A 23,040-nucleotide genomic window follows, 5' to 3' on the forward strand; every position below is an offset into this window, starting at 1 on the left:
TGGCCTCAATCCCTCCCTTTAGCATTACTTGGAATTAGAGTTAAACCTAGAATAAAAGGAAATTTGAGTCCCTTCAAAATCTTATATGCAAGGCCATAGCAATTTCTATTTAGTGGAGAGGACCTAACGCAGTTAGGATCAGAATATTTATATGCTCATATAACTGAACTTCAGAAACAAATAAAGTACATAAATTTGTTTTAGGGACCAGGGCTAGAGGGTTGGATCAACCAATCCACCCCTTTAAGCTCGGGGATTATATATACCTATATAAAGACTTTATCAGGACAACCCCTACAGGAAAAATGGAAGGAAAGTGGATGGGACCATACCAAGTATTACTGACAACACACAGCGCCATGAAGATTAAGAAGCAAGCAGCTTGGATCCACAATTCAAGGGTGAAGAAGGCCCCGGCGAGGATATGGACCACCACTCCAATTGGACCAACAAAATTACGGTTTTCCAGATCCTAATGATTGCAGGGGTGCGGTTCTCGGATTTGGGGTGGGCAACTTGGGATGAGAACTTACACCTGACCTTAATACAAACAATTTCTCAAGTAACTAATAAGACGAACTGTTGGGTATGCACCCATGTGCCACAGCATGGGAATAAGGGTGTATCGTTAATTGGGATTCCCTTGCCTGCAAACTTATCTTGGACTAATTTGTGGGAAAACACATCTTGGGGTCGAAAATATTAAGCAGTTTTGGAACTAGAAGTGAGTAGCTTCATGCCGTTAGAATCCTATTATGTATGTGTACAAAGGTGTAACCCGCCTAAGGGTATAGGAAAACAGCATTGTATAAATACGGATACTACTTATGTGGGAAATCAGACATCTTGTAATTGAACAATTGATATTAGTACGACTAGCGGCTGGGCAAATTCAACCAGCTGGACGGTTCCAGAAGGAAAAGGGTGCTATTGGCTATGCAATGATACAGCCCGTAAGGTCTTGCCTGAGAATTGGAAGGGAACTTGCACTCTTGGAGCGGTAGTCCCCAATATGACAGTACATGATGTAGTGCCTCGAGGTTACTTGAGAACTCATATGCGGAGAATCAGATGAAAAATTAACAATCCATTGGTAGAGAGACACACCCCTTTTCATAGTTTTGTGCGATGGTTTATCCCATGGTTAGGAGTGAGTGAATTGGAAAAGGCAATAGTTAATATTTCTGCAATTATAGAGAAGTTAGAAAACAAAATTCTGGATGCTATAAAGGCTCAACAAGAAGAGATATCTAGTTTATCACAGGTAGTATTACAAAATCGGATGGCCCTAGACTTGTTACTGGCCACTCAAGGGGGAGTCTGTACAGTAATAAACACAAGTTGTTGTATGTATGTAGATCAGAGTGGAAGGATCTCTACCGACCTGGAAGAAATCTGGAAGCAGACAAGGATCCTACATGAGATCAGTAAAGATGATCTTTCATGGAGTTTTAGTGAACTATGGAATAAGTTAACCTCCTGGTTGCCCAATTTCCAATGGTTGAAACAAGTATTCATTGCTCTAATCGTATTAGTAGTGTTAGGAATATTTGTGTGCATGTTGTTTAGATGCCTGCTGTGTTGTGTTACTGTAAATAATGAAAGTATCTGATGCAAAAGAATTTGCATGGGAAAAGAAAAGGGGGGATTGATTAAGGAGGTATTGGGGAGGCAAGGACAATCCCCAGACAAGGACTGTATATCTCGAAACAAGACACTGGAACTCATGATAAGGAAGCGGCAGGCGGACAGAGAAACGAATGTAAGGACTATAAATCCCGAAACTGGACATTGGAATTCATTATAAAGATACAACAAACGGGAGAATTAGCAACAACCAGCTCTTGCAATTAAGAAACATGCCAATTCAGCAGATTCCTGAGCAAAGGTGAAAAGTACACTGTGAGGAAGACTCGGGGTCTTCCTCCCAAAGACCCCTGCCCACGTCCCAAAGACCCCTGCCCGCAATTCTTGGAAGGCTCTGCGCAGGCGCAAGGTGCCAAAAGGCTAATTAGCATGAGAAGCGAGGGAAGGCGGGGATAGGTAATGCATATGTATAGGTGCTTGTAGAATATTGATAGATTGATTGTATAAATTCAAGACTGCTTTCTGCTTTGGGTATGCACGATAGGTGGAGAGATCCCCCGTGCATCCAGCGCTGCAATAAAGAATATACCACTTAAAGGAATTTCGGCTTCGATCTTTGAATCAATTTGGCGACCCAGATGGGACAACCTCTCTGCCGGACTGCAGGACCTGCTGGGAACAGGACTCCCTAGGGTACCCCCGGGATTTCCCGGAGGGACTCCTCGACTCACCGGATCACTGCGGAGGCAGACAAGGACCCCATCATTGTAAGTGAGTATATTCTTTATTCTGGTTTGGTTTTCTGGTAGACCGGTCATCTGGAACTGTCTGTAAGTCAGAAGGTGATCTTCTGCGAGGCAGTGTTTGGTATATACTTTGTGGTTAGCACCATAAGTATATGTTTGGGGACCTTAAGGAAGGAGCTCGCTTTAAGGTCCATCTGGAATTGTGTTGTCTATTTCGGTTTTCTGACTCATGGAGTATGGTATTTAACTCTGGTTATTGTTACTGCGATTTTGGCTATTTTCCTGGTGGTAATAGTAGGTTCGTGGCATTGTTACAAGAAAGATATCGTTACGGTGTTACACAGTTCGGTTTTCTGACTTATCGCATGTGGAATTTGACTCTGACTATTGTTACTGTGATTTTGGCAATATTGCTGGTAATAGTAGTTTTGTGACATCGCTACTGAAAGATATTGCGTGCCCGTATTTTTGTGAGTGATACGTTTTGTGATACGCTTTTGTAAGTAACATGTGTATTCTGAAAGTGTAAACTGGAAAACGGGGGGGCAAACAAGCAGTGAAATTTTAAAGAAAAGTGTGTTAGGATGTGTTTGAAGACACTGGAAGGATATTGGAGGATCTGCCGGTGGAAGTGTGAACAGGAAAACATTGATAAAATATCGTAATCAGTGGTGGCGGCTTTATAAGCTGGAATGTGGAGAAAAGTGGCCCCTAAATGGAACTTTAAACTCTAATATTTTGCTACAGTTAATGTTGATTTTTGAGAAGCAGAACAGGATGAAATGTTGTATACTGATGTTTCAGCATCTTGGTGGGAAAAGGTACGGAATTAAGTTGGCCCCTGACTGAACCTTTGATGTTGGCATTAGAGAAGTACAGGCTGGAGAAAGATAAAGGAAGTGTTAAAAGGGTTGTTGAAAGTGTTAAAGGTGTTTGAAGTTGAATGAGCAGGGAAAGAGGATGTAGGAATGTTAATAGTTCTGCCTCTGCCCGAGGCAGAGATCTTAAAATCATGGGTGTTAGCCCTTTAGGGCAAAGGGACCATGATCGGTCCGAGAGAGTTGTCACAGAAACAGAAAAGCAGTCAACTCTTAAAACACCCTGAGTTCATGTGCGAGCTCAGATTGCTGATGGGACCGTTCAGGGAACTGTGGACAATTGCATTCCCCTGACCGACCCCCACTAAGACCCGAATCATCCTGAAAATTATGAACGGTTAAGTAAATACTAAAACCTGGATGAATTGGGAGTTGAGAATATGCTTCCAACAAGGTCTAAAAGAAAGCCCTATGGAATTTTTGGACCAACTCTGAAATGTAATGAAAATAAATAAATAAGTAAATAAATAAATAAAACAAAACGGTTTGGACCTGGCTTTGGAGGACAAATTGACTAGCCTTTTCCTAGGGTAATCAACCCCTGATTTCAACAGGAATAACGGGGACCTGGGGAATCTACCCTAGCGGATCCTCCACTGGTTATAATGAAGCTAGGGGAGGAATGGAAGTGAAATTTCTTATTGCTATGGGGCAACGTATTCAGTTCTAAATCAAGCATTAATGCCTTCACAGAATTATTATGTTAGGGTAAAAGGCGTGTCGTGGTTTAACCCGGCCGGCAGCTAAACACCACGCAGCTGTTCGCTCCCCCTCCCCCTCCCTCTCTGGGACGGGGGAGAGAAATGGAAAGTGAAGCCCGTGAGTTGAGATAAAGACAGTTTAATAATAATAATAATAATAATAATAATAATAATAATAATAATAATAATAATAATAATACAATGATGATAATAGTACCACTACTAATAATGTGTACAAACAAGTGATGCACAATGCAATTGCTCACCACCCGCTGACCGATGCCCAGCCTAACCCCGAGCAGTCCGGCCCCCTCCCCCTGGCTAGCCACCCCTATGTATTGTTTAGCCTGACGTCAGATGCTATGGAATACCCCTTTGGCTAGTTTGGGTCACCTGTCCTGGGTCTGTCCCCTCCCAGCTCTTACTGCACCCCCAGCCTGCCTGTTGGCAGGACAGAGCAAGAAGCTGAGATGTCCTTGGCTTGGTATAAGCACTGCTCTGCAACAATTAAAACATCGGGGTGTTATCAGCACTCTTCTCATCCTAAGCCAAAACATAGCATTCTACCAGCTACTAGGAAGAAAATTACCTCTGTTCTAACTGAAACCAGGACAAGGTGTAACCGAAAAGGCTTATTTTTGTGAACCTTTGAAGTACAAGTTAGGGAAACAATGGGGCATACACAGATTTTTATCTATGCCTAGCTCCTCATGGGCACTCTTAGGTAGAGATTTATTAGAGCAAGTAGGAGCAGAAATTGTCTTTGAAAAAGGGAAAATGGAATTAAGAACAGGAGAAGAACAACTAATAAATGTGTTAAGCTTGGCACTAATACAAACTGACCCTAAAAGTGAAATACCTTTAGAGATCACAGATCAAGTATGTCCAGGAGTTTGGGCTACCGAAGTCCCTGGAAGAGCTAAAAATGTGACCTTAATAATTATTAAATTAAAGCCAGGAGAGAAACCCGTTAAGGTTAAGTAATATCCTTTGAGGATACAAGATAGGAAAGGAATTAAAGAGATAACTGATAAATTTTTACAGTATGGATTATTGATTGAATGCGAATCAGAATACAATGCACCCATATTGCCAATTAAAAAGGCAGATGAAAAAGCTATAGGCTAGTTCAGGATTTGAGGGCCATAAATAAAATCACTGAGGATATACATCCAGTAGTGGCAAACCCTTATACTTTGCTGACTAAATTAAAGAATAGTCAAGTCTGGTTTACCGTACTGGATTTAAAAGATGCCTTCTTCTGCCTAGGCTTAGCCACAGAAAGCCAAAACCTATTCGCCTTTGAATGGGAAAATCCCGATTCAGGCAGAAAGACGCAGCTTACGTGGACATTACTACCTCAAGGATTCAAGAATAGCCCCGCTATTTTTGGAAACCAATTAGCAAGGGAACTCGAAACATGGATACCTCCGGACACTGAAGGTGCTTTGTTACAATATGTAGATGATCTCTTAATAGCTAGCGAGACTAAAGGCAGTTGTATTCAATGGACTATAAGTCGTCTTAATTTTCTGGGTTTAAATGGATATCAAGTCTCTTGACAGAAAGTCCAGCTGGCTCAACAAAGTGTGACCTATCTGGGATTTGACATTTCGGAAGGACAACGAGAACTAGGAACTGAACATAAGGAAGTCATTTGCCGGACTCCAGAACCTCAAATGGTAAAGGAGCTACAAACCTTTTTAGGAGTGACAGGTTGGTGTCGCCTTTGGATTTATAATTATGGACTATTGGTAAAGCCTCTATGTGAATTGATAAAGATTAACCAGTCAAAGTTAGTCTGGACTGGAGAAGCACAAAAAGTCTTTAAACAACTTAAACAAGAATTGATGATTTTGAAATATCAAGCAATATTGGTAGAACAGGACGACGTGGAAATTGTGATCATTAATATTGTGAATCTAGCCTCTTTTCTTAGTGATGCTCCGGCACAACCTGTGATTCACGATTGTTTAGAAACTATAGAGACTGTGTATTCCAGCCGACCAGACCTTAAGGAGGAGCCCATGGAAGATGCGGAAGAAACTTGGTTCACGGATGGGAGCAGTTTTGTTACGCAAAGACAACGTAAAGCTGGATATGCTATAACAACTACTCAGCAGGTAATCGAGTCTAAGCCTTTACCCCCTGGAACATCAGCTCAAAAGGCGGAGATAGTTGCTCTCACGAGAGCATTGGAACTGGCAGCGGGAAAAAGGGTAAATATTTGGACAGATTCTAAATATACATTCGGCGTGGTACATGCTCATGGAGCAATTTGGAAAGAACACGGATTGCTGACCGCTCAGTGAAAACACAAAGTATGCTGAAGAAATTTTAAAATTGTTAGAGGCTGTAAAACAACCAGAAAAGGTAGCTATCATGCATTGTCAGGGACACCAAAAGGGGAACACCGATTTTGAAATTGGAAATCGATTGGCAGAGGCTAAGCAGGCAGCTGAAATAACTGAGGTGAAGGCATTGTCTTCGATACCAGACGGTAAAATCCAAACTATATCCAAATTATACAAAAGAAGACTTAAAATTAATTGAAGATTTGAAAGGTAAAATGAAACCAGATGGATGAGTATATTTAAAAGATAACCACATAGTAATACCCTCTAGTTTGACATGGCCCATAGTTCTTACAGAACACAATAAAACGCATTGGGGAGCTGGCACACTGCATAAGAGCCTGAGTCAGACATTAGTGGGACGATATGATAAAACAAGTAACTCAACAATGTAGCATTTGCTTACACAATAACCCCAATACCAAGGATAGAATAAAATTTGGAATAATCGGTAAAGGAAATTATTCGGGGCAACAGTGGCAAATTGATTTTTCAGAACTCCCTAGAAAAGGGGGGTATCATTATTTACTGGTTCTGACTGACACGTTTTCAGGAAGGCCTGAAGCCTTTCCCTGTCGAACAAACAAAGCAAGAGAAGTGGTTAAAGTCTTGTTAAATGAAATAATACCATGCTTTGGGATTCTAGTAGCAATGTCTTCTGATAGAGTTTCACATTTTTGTGCACAAGTGGTAGAACAGATAAGTAAGATTCTAAAGATAGATTGGCAACTGCATACTCCTTATAGACCACAGGCAAGTGGACAGGTAGAAAAAATGAACCATTTAATTAAACAATAAATAGCTAAAATTGGATAAGAAGCTAATTTGTCATGGCCTCAATCCCTCCCTTTAGCATTACTTGGAATTAGAGTTAAACCTAGAATAAAAGGAAATTTGAGTCCCTTCAAAATCTTATATGCAAGGCCATAGCAATTTCTATTTAGTGGAGAGGACCTAACGCAGTTAGGATCAGAATATTTATATGCTCATATAACTGAACTTCAGAAACAATTAAATAAAGTACATAAATTTGTTTTAGGGACCAGGGCTAGAGGGTTGGATCAACCAATCCACCCCTTTAAGCTCGGGGATTATATATACATATATGAAGACTTTTTCAGGACAACACCTACAGGAAAAATGGAAGGAAAGTGGATGGGACCATACCAAGTATTACTGACAACACACAGCGCCATTAAGATTAAGAAGCAAGCAGCTTGGATCCACAATTCAAGGGTGAAGAAGGCCCCGGCGAGGATATGGACCACCACTCCAATTGGACCAACAAAATTACGGTTTTCCAGATCCTAATGATTGCAGGGGTGCGGTTCTCGGATTTGGGGTGGGCAACTTGGGATGAGAACTTACACCTGACCTTAATACAAACAATTTCTCAAGTAACTAATAAGACAAACTGTTGGGTATGCACCCATGTGCCACAGCATGGGAATAAGGGTGTATCGTTAATTGGGATTCCCTTGCCTGCAAACTTATCTTGGACTAATTTGTGGGAAAACACATCTTGGGGTCGAAAATATTAAGCAGTTTTGGAACTAGAAGTGAGTAGCTTCATGCCGTTAGAATCCTATTATGTATGTGTACAAAGGTGTAACCCGCCTAAGGGTATAGGAAAACAGCATTGTATAAATACGGATACTACTTATGTGGGAAATCAGACATCTTGTAATTGAACAATTGATATTAGTACGACTAGCGGCTGGGCAAATTCAACCAGCTGGACGGTTCCAGAAGGAAAAGGGTGCTATTGGCTATGCAATGATACAGCCCGTAAGGTCTTGCCTGAGAATTGGAAGGGAACTTGCACTCTTGGAGCGGTAGTCCCCAATATGACAGTACATGATGTAGTGCCTCGAGGTTACTTGAGAACTCATATGCGGAGAATCAGATGAAAAATTAACAATCCATTGGTAGAGAGACACACCCCTTTTCATAGTTTTGTGCGATGGTTTATCCCATGGTTAGGAGTGAGTGAATTGGAAAAGGCAATAGTTAATATTTCTGCAATTATAGAGAAGTTAGAAAACAAAAATCTGGATGCTATAAAGGCTCAACAAGAAGAGATATCTAGTTTATCACAGGTAGTATTACAAAATCGGATGGCCCTAGACTTGTTACTGGCCACTCAAGGGGGAGTCTGTACAGTAATAAACACAAGTTGTTGTATGTATGTAGATCAGAGTGGAAGGATCTCTACCGACCTGGAAGAAATCTGGAAGCAGACAAGGATCCTACATGAGATCAGTAAAGACGATCTTTCATGGAGTTTTAGTGAACTATGGAATAAGTTAACCTCCTGGTTGCCCAATTTCCAATGGTTGAAACAAGTATTCATTGCTCTAATCGTATTAGTAGTGTTAGGAATATTTGTGTGCATGTTGTTTAGATGCCTGCTGTGTTGTGTTACTGTAAATAATGAAAGTATCTGATGCAAAAGAATTTGCATGGGAAAAGAAAAGGGGGGATTGATTAAGGAGGTATTGGGGAGGCAAGGACAATCCGCAGACAAGGACTGTATATCTCGAAACAAGACACTGGAACTCATGATAAGGAAGCGGCAGGCGGACAGAGAAACGAATGTAAGGACTATAAATCCCGAAACTGGACATTGGAATTCATTATAAAGATACAACAAACGGGAGAATTAGCAACAACCAGCTCTTGCAATTAAGAAACATGCCAATTCAGCAGATTCCTGACCAAAGGTGAAAAGTACACTGTGAGGAAGGCTCGGGGTCTTCCTCCCAAAGACCCCTGCCCACGTCCCAAAGACCCCTGCCCACAATTCTTGGAAGGCTCTGCGCAGGCGCAAGGTGCCAAAAGGCTAATTAGCATGAGAAGCGAGGGAAGGCGGGGATAGGTAATGCATACGTATAGGTGCTTGTAGAATATTGATAGATTGATTGTATAAATTCAAGACTGCTTTCTGCTTTGGGTATGCACGATAGGTGGAGAGATCCCCCGTGCATCCAGCGCTGCAATAAAGAATATACCACTTAAAGGAATTTCGGCTTCGATCTTTGAATCAATTTGGCGACCCAGATGGGACAACCTCTCTGCCGGACTGCAGGACCTGCTGGGAACAGGACTCCCTAGGGTACCCCCGGGATTTCCCGGAGGGACTCCTCGACTCACCGGATCACTGCGGAGGCAGACAAGGACCCCATCATTGTAAGTGAGTATATTCTTTATTCTGGTTTGGTTTTCTGGTAGACCGGTCATCTGGAACTGTCTGTAAGTCAGAAGGTGATCTTCTGCGAGGCAGTGTTTGGTATATACTTTGTGGTTAGCACCATAAGTACATGTTTGGGGACCTTAAGGAAGGAGCTCGCTTTAAGGTCCATCTGGAATTGTGTTGTCTATTTCGGTTTTCTGACTCATGGAGTATGGTATTTAACTCTGGTTATTGTTACTGCGATTTTGGCTATTTTCCTGGTGGTAATAGTAGGTTCGTGGCATTGTTACAAGAAAGATATCGTTACGGTGTTACACAGTTCGGTTTTCTGACTTATCGCATGTGGAATTTGACTCTGACTATTGTTACTGTGATTTTGGCAATATTGCTGGTAATAGTAGTTTTGTGACATCGCTACTGAAAGATATTGCGTGCCCATACTTTTGTGAGTGATACGTTTTGTGATACGCTTTTGTAAGTAACATGTGTATTCTGAAAGTGTAAACTGGAAACTGGGGGGGGCAAACAAGCAGTGAAATTTTAAAGAAAAGTGTGTTAGGATGTGTTTGAAGTCACTGGAAGGATATTGGAGGATCTGCCGGTGGAAGTGTGAACAGGAAAACATTGATAAAATATCGTAATCAGTGGTGGCCGCTTTATAAGCTGGAATGTGGAGAAAAGTGGCCCCTAAATGGAACTTTAAACTATAATATTTTGCTACAGTTAATGTTGATTTTTGAGAAGCAGAACAGGATGAAATGTTGTATACTGATGTTTCAGCATCTTGGTGGGAAAAGGTACGGAGTTAAGTTGGCCCCTGACTGAACCTTTGATGTTGGCATTAGAGAAGTACAGGCTGGAGAAAGATAAAGGGAGTGTTAAAAGGGTTGTTGAAAGTGTTAAAGGTGTTTGAAGTTGAATGAGCAGGGAAAGAGGATGTAGGAATGTTAATAGTTCTGCCTCTGCCCGAGGCAGAGATCTTAAAATCATGGGTGTTAGCCCTTTAGGGCAAAGGGACCATGATCGGTCCGAGAGAGTTGTCACAGAAACAGAAAAGCAGTCAACTCTTAAAACACCCTGAGTTCATGTGCGAGCTCAGATTGCTGATGGGACCGTTCAGGGAACTGTGGACAATTGCATTCCCCTGACCGATCCCCACTAAGACCCGAATCATCCTGAAAATTATGAACGGTTAAGTAAATACTAAAACCTGGATGAATTGGGAATTGAGAATATGCTTCCAACAAGGTCTAAAAGAAAGCCCTATGGAATTTTTGGACCAACTCTGAAATGTAATGAAAATAAATAAATAAGTAAATAAATAAATAAAACAAAACGGTTTGGACCTGGCTTTGGAGGACAAATTGACTAGCCTTTTCCTAGGGTAATCAACCCCTGATTTCAACAGGAATAGCGGGGACCTGGGGAATCTACCCTAGCGGATCCTCCACTGGTTATAATGAAGCTAGGGGAGGAATGGAAGTGAAATTTCTTATTGCTATGGGGCAACGTATTCAGTTCTAAATCAAGCATTAATGCCTTCACAGAATTATTATGTTAGGGTAAAAGGCGTGTCGTGGTTTAACCCGGCCGGCAGCTAAACACCACGCAGCTGTTCGCTCCCCCTCCCCCTCCCTCTCTGGGACGGGGGAGAGAAATGGAAAGTGAAGCCCGTGAGTTGAGATAAAGACAGTTTAATAATAATAATAATAATAATAGTACCACTACTAATAATGTGTACAAACAAGTGATGCACAATGCAATTGCTCACCACCTGCTGACCGATGCCCAGCCTAACCCCGAGCAGTCCGGCCCCCTCCCCCTGGCTAGCCACCCCTATGTATTGTTTAGCCTGACGTCAGATGCTATGGAATACCCCTTTGGCTAGTTTGGGTCACCTGTCCTGGGTCTGTCCCCTCCCAGCTCTTACTGCACCCCCAGCCTGCCTGTTGGCAGGACAGAGCAAGAAGCTGAGATGTCCTTGGCTTGGTATAAGCACTGCTCTGCAACAATTAAAACATCGGGGTGTTATCAGCACTCTTCTCATCCTAAGCCAAAACGTAGCATTCTACCAGCTACTAGGAAGAAAATTACCTCTGTTCTAACTGAAACCAGGACAAGGTGTAACCGAAAAGGCTTATTTTTGTGAACCTTTGAAGTACAAGTTAGGGAAACAATGGGGCATACACAGATTTTTATCTATGCCTAGCTCCTCATGGGCACTCTTAGGTAGAGATTTATTAGAGCAAGTAGGAGCAGAAATTGTCTTTGAAAAAGGGAAAATGGAATTAAGAACAGGAGAAGAACAACTAATAAATGTGTTAAGCTTGGCACTAATACAAACTGACCCTAAAAGTGAAATACCTTTAGAGATCACAGATCAAGTATGTCCAGGAGTTTGGGCTACCGAAGTCCCTGGAAGAGCTAAAAATGTGACCTTAATAATTATTAAATTAAAGCCAGGAGAGAAACCCGTTAAGGTTAAGTAATATCCTTTGAGGATACAAGATAGGAAAGGAATTAAAGAGATAACTGATAAATTTTTACAGTATGGATTATTGATTGAATGCGAATCAGAATACAGTGCACCCATATTGCCAATTAAAAAGGCAGATGAAAAAGCTATAGGCTAGTTCAGGATTTGAGGGCCATAAATAAAATCACTGAGGATATACATCCAGTAGTGGCAAACCCTTATACTTTGCTGACTAAATTAAAGAATAGTCAAGTCTGGTTTACCGTACTGGATTTAAAAGATGCCTTCTTCTGCCTAGGCTTAGCCACAGAAAGCCAAAACCTATTTGCCTTTGAATGGGAAAATCCCGATTCAGGCAGAAAGACGCAGCTTACGTGGACATTACTACCTCAAGGATTCAAGAATAGCCCCGCTATTTTTGGAAACCAGTTAGCAAGGGAACTCGAAACATGGATACCTCCGGACACTGAAGGTGCTTTGTTACAATATGTAGATGATCTCTTAATAGCTACCGAGACTAAAGGCAGTTGTATTCAATGGACTATAAGTCGTCTTAATTTTCTGGGTTTAAATGGATATCAAGTCTCTTGACAGAAAGTCCAGCTGGCTCAACAAAGTGTGACCTATCTGGGATTTGACATTTCGGAAGGACAACGAGAACTAGGAACTGAACATAAGGAAGTCATTTGCCGGACTCCAGAACCTCAAATGGTAAAGGAGCTACAAACCTTTTTAGGAATGACAGGTTGGTGTCGCCTTTGGATTTATAATGATGGACTATTGGTAAAGCCTCTATGTGAATTGATAAAGATTAACCAGTCAAAGTTAGTCTGGACTGGAGAAGCACAAGAAGTCTTTAAACAACTTAAACAAGAATTGATGATTTTGAAATATCAAGCAATATTGGTAGAACAGGACGACGTGGAAATTGTGATCATTAATATTGTGAATCTAGCCTCTTTTCTTAGTGATGCTCCGGCACAACCTGTGATTCACGATTGTTTAGAAACTATAGAGACTGTGTATTCCAGCCGACCAGACCTTAAGGAGGAGCCCATGGAAGATGCGGAAGAAACTTGGTTCACGGATGGGAGCAGTTTTGTTACGCAAAGACAACGTAAAGCTGGATATGCTATAACAACTACTCAGCAGGTAATCGAGTCTAAGCCTTTACCCCCTGGAACATCAGCTCAAAAGGCGGAGATAGTTGCTCTCACGAGAGCATTGGAACTGGCAGCGGGAAAAAGGGTAAATATTTGGACAGATTCTAAATATACATTCGGCGTGGTACATGCTCATGGAGCAATTTGGAAAGAACACGGATTGCTGACCGCTCAGTGAAAACACAAAGTATGCTGAAGAAATTTTAAAATTGTTAGAGGCTGTAAAACAACCAGAAAAGGTAGCTATCATGCATTGTCAGGGACACCAAAGGGGAACACCGATTTTGAAATTGGAAATCGATTGGCAGAGGCTAAGCAGGCAGCTGAAATAACTGAGGTGAAGGCATTGTCTTCGATACCAGACGGTAAAATCCAAACTATATCCAAATTATACAAAAGAAGACTTAAAATTAATTGAAGATTTGAAAGGTAAAATGAAACCAGATGGATGAGTATATTTAAAAGATAACCACATAGTAATACCCTCTAGTTTGACATGGCCCATAGTTCTTACAGAACACAATAAAACGCACTGGGGAGCTGGCACACTGCATAAGAGCCTGAGTCAGACATTAGTGGGACAATATGATAAAACAAGTAACTCAACAATGTAGCATTTGCTTACACAATAACCCCAATACCAAGAATAGAATAAAATTTGGAATAATCGGTAAAGGAAATTATTCGGGGCAACAGTGGCAAATTGATTTTTCAGAACTCCCTAGAAAAGGGGGGTATCATTATTTACTGGTTCTGACTGACACGTTTTCAGGAAGGCCTGAAGCCTTTCCCTGTCGAACAAACAAAGCAAGAGAAGTGGTTAAAGTCTTGTTAAATGAAATAATACCATGCTTTGGGATTCTAGTAGCAATGTCTTCTGATAGAGTTTCACATTCTTGTGCACAAGTGGTAGAACAGATAAGTAAGATTCTAAAGATAGATTGGCAACTGCATACTCCTTATTGACCACAGGCAAGTGGACAGGTAGAAAAAATGAACCATTTAATTAAACAATAAATAGCTAAAATTGGATAAGAAGCTAATTTGTCATGGCCTCAATCCCTCCCTTTAGCATTACTTGGAATTAGAGTTAAACCTAGAATAAAAGGAAATTTGAGTCCCTTCAAAATCTTATATGCAAGGCCATAGCAATTTCTATTTAGTGGAGAGGACCTAACGCAGTTAGGATCAGAATATTTATATGCTTATATAACTGAACTTCAGAAACAATTAAATAAAGTACATACATTTGTTTTAGGGACCAGGGCTAGAGGGTTGGATCAACCAATCCACCCCTTTAAGCTCGGGGATTATATATACATATATAAAGACTTTTTCAGGACAACCCCTACAGGAAAAATGGAAGGAAAGTGGATGGGACCATACCAAGTATTACTGACAACACACAGCGCCATGAAGATTAAGAAGCAAGCAGCTTGGATCCACAATTCAAGGGTGAAGAAGGCCCCGGCGAGGATATGGACCACCACTCCAATTGGACCAACAAAATTACGGTTTTCCAGATCCTAATGATTGCAGGGGTGCGGTTCTCGGATTTGGGGTGGGCAACTTGGGATGAGAACTTACACCTGACCTTAATACAAACAATTTCTCAAGTAACTAATAAGACGAACTGTTGGGTATGCACCCATGTGCCACAGCATGGGAATAAGGGTATATCGTTAATTGGGATTCCCTTGCCTGCAAACTTATCTTGGACTAATTTGTGGGAAAACACATCTTGGGGTCGAAAATATTAAGCAGTTTTGGAACTAGAAGTGAGTAGCTTCATGCCGTTAGAATCCTATTATGTATGTGTACAAAGGTGTAACCCGCCTAAGGGTATAGGAAAACAGCATTGTATAAATACGGATACTACTTATGTGGGAAATCAGACATCTTGTAATTGAACAATTGATATTGGTACGACTAGCGGCTGGGCAAATTCAACCAGCTGGACGGTTCCAGAAGGAAAAGGGTGCTATTGGCTATGCAATGATACAGCCCGTAAGGTCTTGCCTGAGAATTGGAAGGGAACTTGCACTCTTGGAGCGGTAGTCCCCAATATGACAGTACATGATGTAGTGCCTCGAGGTTACTTGAGAACTCATATGCGGAGAATCAGATGAAAAATTAACAATCCATTGGTAGAGAGACACACCCCTTTTCATAGTTTTGTGCGATGGTTTATCCCATGGTTAGGAGTGAGTGAATTGGAAAAGGCAATAGTTAATATTTCTGCAATTATAGAGAAGTTAGAAAACAAAATTCTGGATGCTATAAAGGCTCAACAAGAAGAGATATCTAGTTTATCACAGGTAGTATTACAAAATCGGATGGCCCTAGACTTGTTACTGGCCACTCAAGGGGGAGTCTGTACAGTAATAAACACAAGTTGTTGTATGTATGTAGATCAGAGTGGAAGGATCTCTACCGACCTGGAAGAAATATGGAAGCAGACAAGGATCCTACATGAGATCAGTAAAGACGATCTTTCATGGAGTTTTAGTGAACTATGCAATAAGTTAACCTCCTGGTTGCCCAATTTCCAATGGTTGAAACAAGTATTCATTGCTCTAATCGTATTAGTAGTGTTAGGAATATTTGTGTGCATGTTGTTTAGATGCCTGCTGTGTTGTGTTACTGTAAATAATGAAAGTATCTGATGCAAAAGAATTTGCATGGGAAAAGAAAAGGGGGGATTGATTAAGGAGGTATTGGGGAGGCAAGGACAATCCCCAGACAAGGACTGTATATCTCGAAACAAGACACTGGAACTCATGATAAGGAAGCGGCAGGCGGACAGAGAAACGAATGTAAGGACTATAAATCCCGAAACTGGACATTGGAATTCATTATAAAGATACAACAAACGGGAGAATTAGCAACAACCAGCTCTTGCAATTAAGAAACATGCCAATTCAGCAGATTCCTGACCAAAGGTGAAAAGTACACTGTGAGGAAGGCTCGGGGTCTTCCTCCCAAAGACCCCTGCCCACGTCCCAAAGACCCCTGCCCACAATTCTTGGAAGGCTCTGCGCAGGCGCAAGGTGCCAAAAGGCTAATTAGCATGAGAAGCGAGGGAAGGCGGGGATAGGTAATGCATATGTATAGGTGCTTGTAGAATATTGATAGATTGATTGTATAAATTCAAGACTGCTTTCTGCTTTGGGTATGCACGATAGGTGGAGAGATCCCCCGTGCATCCAGCGCTGCAATAAAGAATATACCACTTAAAGGAATTTCGGCTTCGATCTTTGAATCAATTTGGCGACCCAGATGGGACAACCTCTCTGCCGGACTGCAGGACCTGCTGGGAACAGGACTCCCTAGGGTACCCCCGGGATTTCCCGGAGGGACTCCTCGACTCACCGGATCACTGCGGAGGCAGACAAGGACCCCATCATTGTAAGTGAGTATATTCTTTATTCTGGTTTGGTTTTCTGGTAGACCGGTCATCTGGAACTGTCTGTAAGTCAGAAGGTGATCTTCTGCGAGGCAGTGTTTGGTATATACTTTGTGGTTAGCACCATAAGTATATGTTTGGGGACCTTAAGGAAGGAGCTCGCTTTAAGGTCCATCTGGAATTGTGTTGTCTATTTCGGTTTTCTGACTCATGGAGTATGGTATTTAACTCTGGTTATTGTTACTGTGATTTTGGCTATTTTCCTGGTGGTAATAGTAGGTTCGTGGCATTGTTATAAGAAAGATATCGTTACGGTGTTACACAGTTCGGTTTTCTGACTTATCGCATGTGGAATTTGACTCTGACTATTGTTACTGTGATTTTGGCAATATTGCTGGTAATAGTAGTTTTGTGACATCGCTACTGAAAGATATTGCGTGCCCGTATTTTTGTGAGTGATACGTTTTGTGATACGCTTTTGTAAGTAACGTGTATTCTGAAAGTGTAAACTGGAAACTGGGGGGGCAAACAAGCAGTGAAATTTTAAAGAAAAGTGTGTTAGGATGTGTTTTAAGTCACTGGAAGGATATTGGAGGATCTGCCGGTGGAAGTGTGAACAGGAAAACATTGATAAAATATCGTAATCAGTGGTGGCCGCTTTATAAGCTGGAATGTGGAGAAAAGTGGCCCCTAAATGGAACTTTAAACTATAATATTTTGCTACAGTTAATGTTGTTTTTTGAGAAGCAGAACAGGATGAAATGTTGTGTACTGATGTTTCAGCATCTTGGTGGGAAAAGGTACGGAATTAAGTTGGCCCCTGACTGAACCTTTGATGTTGGCATTAGAGAAGTACAGGCTGGAGAAAGATAAAGGAAGTGTTAAAAGGGTTGTTGAAAGTGTTAAAGGTGTTTGAAGTTGAATGAGCAGGGAAAGAGGATGTAGGAATGTTAATAGTTCTGCCTCTGCCCGAGGCAGAGATCTTAAAATCATGGGTGTTAGCCCTTTAGGGCAAAGGGACCATGATCGGTCCGAGAGAGTTGTCACAGAAACAGAAAAGCAGTCAACTCTTAAAACACCCTGAGTTCATGTGCGAGCTCAGATTGCTGATGGGACCGTTCAGGGAACTGTGGACAATTGCATTCCCCTGACCGACCCCCGCTAAGACCCGAATCATCCTGAAAATTATGAACGGTTAAGTAAATACTAAAACCTGGATGAATTGGGAATTGAGAATATGCTTCCAACAAGGTCTAAAAGAAAGCCCTATGGAATTTTTGGACCAACTCTGAAATGTAATGAAAATAAATAAATAAATAAATAAATAAAACAAAACGGTTTGGACCTGGCTTTGGAGGACAAATTGACTAGCCTTTTCCTAGGGTAATCAACCCCTGATTTCAACAGGAATAACGGGGACCTGGGGAATCTACCCTAGCGGATCCTCCACTGGTTATAATGAAGCTAGGGGAGGAATGGAAGTGAAATTTCTTATTGCTATGGGGCAACGTATTCAGTTCTAAATCAAGCATTAATGCCTTCACAGAATTATTATGTTAGGGTAAAAGGCATGTCGTGGTTTAACCCGGCCGGCAGCTAAACACCACGCAGCTGTTTGCTCACCCTCCCCCTCCCTCTCTGGGACGGGGGAGAGAAATGGAAAGTGAAGCCCGTGAGTTGAGATAAAGACAGTTTAATAATAATAATAATAATAATAATAATAATAATAATAATAATAATAATAATAATAATAATAATAGTACCACTACTAATAATGTGTACAAACAAGTGATGCACAATGCAATTGCTCACCACCCGCTGACCGATGCCCAGCCTAACCCCGAGCAGTCCGGCCCCCTCCCCCTGGCTAGCCACCCCTATGTATTGTTTAGCCTGACGTCAGATGCTATGGAATACCCCTTTGGCTAGTTTGGGTCACCTGTCCTGGGTCTGTCCCCTCCCAGCTCTTACTGCACCCCCAGCCTGCCTGTTGGCAGGACAGAGCAAGAAGCTGAGATGTCCTTGGCTTGGTATAAGCACTGCTCTGCAACAATTAAAACATCGGGGTGTTATCAGCACTCTTCTCATCCTAAGCCAAAACGTAGCATTCTACCAGCTACTAGGAAGAAAATTACCTCTGTTCTAACTGAAACCAGGACAAGGTGTAACCAAAAAGGCTTATTTTTGTGAACTTTTGAAGTACAAGTTAGGGAAACAATGGGGCATACACAGATTTTTATCTATGCCTAGCTCCTCATGGGCACTCTTAGGTAGAGATTTATTAGAGCAAGTAGGAGCAGAAATTGTCTTTGAAAAAGGGAAAATGGAATTAAGAACAGGAGAAGAACAACTAATAAATGTGTTAAGCTTGGCACTAATACAAACTGACCCTAAAAGTGAAATACCTTTAGAGATCACAGATCAAGTATGTCCAGGAGTTTGGGCTACCGAAGTCCCTGGAAGAGCTAAAAATGTGACCTTAATAATTATTAAATTAAAGCCAGGAGAGAAACCCGTTAAGGTTAAGTAATATCCTTTGAGGATACAAGATAGGAAAGGAATTAAAGAGATAATTGATAAATTTTTACAGTATGGATTATTGATTGAATGCGAATCAGAATACAGTGCACCCATATTGCCAATTAAAAAGGCAGATGAAAAAGCTATAGGCTAGTTCAGGATTTGAGGGCCATAAATAAAATCACTGAGGATATACATCCAGTAGTGGCAAACCCTTATACTTTGCTGACTAAATTAAAGAATAGTCAAGTCTGGTTTACCGTACTGGATTTAAAAGATGCCTTCTTCTGCCTAGGCTTAGCCACAGAAAGCCAAAACCTATTTGCCTTTGAATGGGAAAATCCCGATTCAGGCAGAAAGACGCAGCTTACGTGGACATTACTACCTCAAGGATTCAAGAATAGCCCCGCTATTTTTGGAAACCAATTAGCAAGGGAACTCGAAACACGGATACCTCCGGACACTGAAGGTGCTTTGTTACAATATGTAGATGATCTCTTAATAGCTACCGAGACTAAAGGCAGTTGTATTCAATGGACTATAAGTCGTCTTAATTTTCTGGGTTTAAATGGATATCAAGTCTCTTGACAGAAAGTCCAGCTGGCTCAACAAAGTGTGACCTATCTGGGATTTGAAATTTCGGAAGGACAACGAGAACTAGGAACTGAACATAAGGAAGTCATTTGCCGGACTCCAGAACCTCAAATGGTAAAGGAGCTACAAACCTTTTTAGGAATGACAGGTTGGTGTCGCCTTTGGATTTATAATTATGGACTATTGGTAAAGCCTCTATGTGAATTGATAAAGATTAACCAGTCAAAGTTAGTCTGGACTGGAGAAGCACAAGAAGTCTTTAAACAACTTAAACAAGAATTGATGATTTTGAAATATCAAGCAATATTGGTAGAACAGGACGACGTGGAAATTGTGATCATTAATATTGTGAATCTAGCCTCTTTTCTTAGTGATGCTCCGGCACAACCTGTGATTCACGATTGTTTAGAAACTATAGAGACTGTGTATTCCAGCCGACCAGACCTTAAGGAGGAGCCCATGGAAGATGCGGAAGAAACTTGGTTCACGGATGGGAGCAGTTTTGTTACGCAAAGACAACGTAAAGCTGGATATGCTATAACAACTACTCAGCAGGTAATCGAGTCTAAGCCTTTACCCCCTGGAACATCAGCTCAAAAGGCGGAGATAGTTGCTCTCACGAGAGCATTGGAACTGGCAGCGGGAAAAAGGGTAAATATTTGGACAGATTCTAAATATACATTCGGCGTGGTACATGCTCATGGAGCAATTTGGAAAGAACACGGATTGCTGACCGCTCAGTGAAAACACAAAGTATGCTGAAGAAATTTTAAAATTGTTAGAGGCTGTAAAACAACCAGAAAAGGTAGCTATCATGCATTGTCAGGGACACCAAAAGGGGAACACCGATTTTGAAATTGGAAATCAATTGGCAGAGGCTAAGCAGGCAGCTGAAATAACTGAGGTGAAGGCATTGTCTTCGATACCAGACGGTAAAATCCAAACTATATCCAAATTATACAAAAGAAGACTTAAAATTAATTGAAGATTTGAAAGGTAAAATGAAACCAGATGGATGAGTATATTTAAAAGATAACCACATAGTAATACCCTCTAGTTTGACATGGCCCATAGTTCTTACAGAACACAATAAAACGCACTGGGGAGCTGGCACACTGCATAAGAGCCTGAGTCAGACATTAGTGGGACGATATGATAAAACAAGTAACTCAACAATGTAGCATTTGCTTACACAATAACCCCAATACCAAGGATAGAATAAAATTTGGAATAATCGGTAAAGGAAATTATTCGGGGCAACAGTGGCAAATTGATTTTTCAGAACTCCCTAGAAAAGGGGGGTATCATTATTTACTGGTTCTGACTGACACGTTTTCAGGAAGGCCTGAAGCCTTTCCCTGTCGAACAAACAAAGCAAGAGAAGTGGTTAAAGTCTTGTTAAATGAAATAATACCATGCTTTGGGATTCTAGTAGCAATGTCTTCTGATAGAGTTTCACATTCTTGTGCACAAGTGGTAGAACAGATAAGTAAGATTCTAAAGATAGATTGGCAACTGCATACTCCTTATAGACCACAGGCAAGTGGACAGGTAGAAAAAATGAACCATTTAATTAAACAATAAATAGCTAAAATTGGATAAGAAGCTAATTTGTCATGGCCTCAATCCCTCCCTTTAGCATTACTTGGAATTAGAGTTAAACCTAGAATAAAAGGAAATTTGAGTCCCTTCAAAATCTTATATGCAAGGCCATAGCAATTTCTATTTAGTGGAGAGGACCTAACGCAGTTAGGATCAGAATATTTATATGCTTATATAACTGAACTTCAGAAACAATTAAATAAAGTACATACATTTGTTTTAGGGACCAGGGCTAGAGGGTTGGATCAACCAATCCACCCCTTTAAGCTCGGGGATTATATATACATATATAAAGACTTTTTCAGGACAACCCCTACAGGAAAAATGGAAGGAAAGTGGATGGGACCATACCAAGTATTACTGACAACACACAGCGCCATGAAGATTAAGAAGCAAGCAGCTTGGATCCACAATTCAAGGGTGAAGAAGGCCCCGGCGAGGATATGGACCACCACTCCAATTGGACCAACAAAATTACGGTTTTCCAGATCCTAATGATTGCAGGGGTGCGGTTCTCGGATTTGGGGTGGGCAACTTGGGATGAGAACTTACACCTGACCTTAATACAAACAATTTCTCAAGTAACTCATAAGACGAACTGTTGGGTATGCACCCATGTGCCACAGCATGGGAATAAGGGTGTATCGTTAATTGGGATTCCCTTGCCTGCAAACTTATCTTGGACTAATTTGTGGGAAAACACATCTTGGGGTCGAAAATATTAAGCAGTTTTGGAACTAGAAGTGAGTAGCTTCATGCCGTTAGAATCCTATTATGTATGTGTACAAAGGTGTAACCCGCCTAAGGGTATAGGAAAACAGCATTGTATAAATACGGATACTACTTATGTGGGAAATCAGACATCTTGTAATTGAACAATTGATATTGGTACGACTAGCGGCTGGGCAAATTCAACCAGCTGGACGGTTCCAGAAGGAAAAGGGTGCTATTGGCTATGCAATGATACAGCCCGTAAGGTCTTGCCTGAGAATTGGAAGGGAACTTGCACTCTTGGAGCGGTAGTCCCCAATATGACAGTACATGATGTAGTGCCTCGAGGTTACTTGAGAACTCATATGCGGAGAATCAGATGAAAAATTAACAATCCATTGGTAGAGAGACACACCCCTTTTCATAGTTTTGTGCGATGGTTTATCCCATGGTTAGGAGTGAGTGAATTGGAAAAGGCAATAGTTAATATTTCTGCAATTATAGAGAAGTTAGAAAACAAAATTCTGGATGCTATAAAGGCTCAACAAGAAGAGATATCTAGTTTATCACAGGTAGTATTACAAAATCGGATGGCCCTAGACTTGTTACTGGCCACTCAAGGGGGAGTCTGTACAGTAATAAACACAAGTTGTTGTATGTATGTAGATCAGAGTGGAAGGATCTCTACCGACCTGGAAGAAATCTGGAAGCAGACAAGGATCCTACATGAGATCAGTAAAGACGATCTTTCATGGAGTTTTAGTGAACTATGCAATAAGTTAACCTCCTGGTTGCCCAATTTCCAATGGTTGAAACAAGTATTCATTGCTCTAATCGTATTAGTAGTGTTAGGAATATTTGTGTGCATGTTGTTTAGATGCCTGCTGTGTTGTGTTACTGTAAATAATGAAAGTATCTGATGCAAAAGAATTTGCATGGGAAAAGAAAAGGGGGGATTGATTAAGGAGGTATTGGGGAGGCAAGGACAATCCCCAGACAAGGACTGTATATCTCGAAACAAGACACTGGAACTCATGATAAGGAAGCGGCAGGCGGACAGAGAAACGAATGTAAGGACTATAAATCCCGAAACTGGACATTGGAATTCA

The sequence above is a fragment of the Netta rufina genome (assembly GCF_964035555.1).
Source record: "Netta rufina genome assembly, chromosome: 10".
NCBI lineage: Eukaryota > Metazoa > Chordata > Aves > Anseriformes > Anatidae > Netta > Netta rufina.